A 1,004-nucleotide genomic window follows, 5' to 3' on the forward strand; every position below is an offset into this window, starting at 1 on the left:
GGGGACGGTCTCCGCTCTCCGGGGTGAGGTCCAGCCAGGTAACTGCAGCCGGAGCCTCTCTGAGCGCGGCGGGATCTGCCCTGTGCCCCCATCCTCGTGCTGACGGTGGAAATCCACCAAGGCCCCGTGCAGAGTCCTGCACCTCAGACTGCGAAATGGCAAAAGCCGAATTTAAAATGGATGGTTATATTCACTCCATGAGGCAAAGAAAATTCTGAGGCAGACACTTGGTAAGCAAGCAATTACGTGTAACTTGTCAGAACACTCGGGCGTTTTTTAACTGTCTCACTGATTATTTTCTGTTTAACAGACTGGCCAAGAGCCAGAGAGAAAGCTGGCTGGGAACTGAGAGGCATCAGGCGACCTCAGCCCCAACATTTCCATGTAAACGATGATACAAGATGAGCTGGTGGCAGGAGTCCCTGGAAATTCTCACAATCTCAGCTTCTAACTTCCATAAAGTATTATGTCATTTATGATCTCTTTAATAAATCATTTTTTTTCTAATTATAAAAGTGTATATTCTCCTTGGAGGGTGTTTGGTAAATATAAAATGAGTTATAAATGAAAGAAAAATTATTCATAATTTTATCATTCAAATTTTGATAATTATATTCCTGCATTTTTAACTAAACATAGGAATTTTAGATTATGCTGTACGTAAAATGTAGTATATATTCTTTCATCTAGTACTAGATTATAAATGTTTTACATGGAACAAACTATATATATATAAATCAGCTATTTCAACACCTGGATGCTTGATTTAACCCTCCTTATACTGTTAGCCATTTAACTGATTTCTACTTTATCCTATGAATAACTATATCTAGCTCATTATATCACTCATAATCTTGTTGAGCATTTATTTATAATTTAATTGCATATTACCTGAGTGGTTTCTTTTTATATGTTTATATGCTTATTCCAAATATAGTGCTAAGATTAGCGCTAGAGACAGGAAAATATTCACGGGTTTTGAAACTAGAAGGAGCCAAACACAA

General features: G+C 37.7%; 1 long non-coding RNA gene across 1 annotated transcript; it reads left to right on the forward strand.

The window, feature by feature from the left end:
* The first annotated feature begins 11 nt into the window (after window positions 1-11).
* On the forward strand, window positions 12-586 carry LOC108297735. The gene is made up of 2 exons (XR_001822312.2): window positions 12-230; window positions 311-586. It is a non-coding gene; the product is annotated as an uncharacterized LOC108297735 (long non-coding RNA).
* Window positions 587-1,004: the final 418 nt, after the last annotated feature.

This window comes from Cebus imitator, unplaced genomic scaffold, assembly GCF_001604975.1.
Source record: "Cebus imitator isolate Cc_AM_T3 unplaced genomic scaffold, Cebus_imitator-1.0 Scaffold835, whole genome shotgun sequence".
NCBI lineage: Eukaryota > Metazoa > Chordata > Mammalia > Primates > Cebidae > Cebus > Cebus imitator.